The sequence below is a fragment of the Propithecus coquereli genome, unplaced genomic scaffold, assembly GCF_000956105.1.
Source record: "Propithecus coquereli isolate 6110/MARCELLA unplaced genomic scaffold, Pcoq_1.0 Scaffold315, whole genome shotgun sequence".
Taxonomy (NCBI): domain Eukaryota; kingdom Metazoa; phylum Chordata; class Mammalia; order Primates; family Indriidae; genus Propithecus; species Propithecus coquereli.
This window is the reverse complement of record NW_012148786.1, coordinates 1,869,323-1,869,729: the sequence shown is the minus strand read 5'-3', so window position 1 is coordinate 1,869,729 and position 407 is coordinate 1,869,323.

Genomic DNA, 407 nt, shown 5'->3' with positions numbered 1-407 from the left:
TTACTTGGAAATAGTTTGATGCTTTTGGTCTTGATTTTAATATTTATTAATCTTAATCAGTGCAGCATTTCATTTAGTTCTAAGTATTCACCACTGAGACAAAATCCCTCTAAAGACTCTACTTCATGATCCATAAATGTTGAGATTTTCCAGTCTAGCTGTAATTTTTCCTAGCCTGTGTAAGTGTTGCAAACTTTTCTTTCTCCTCTCAAATGGTTCTTTCTCTTGCCTCACATAGTTTCCTCATATGTATGTCCTGATTAGTATTCTGATAAATACTTGAGGGGTACCTTATGAAAATCTTTGGGGTTGTGTATCTATCTCCTCTCCAGAACTCTATTTATGAATTACAGAAGCCTTATTATCCCTATACTCTCATTTTCATTTTTTCACGTTATAGAGTTCAC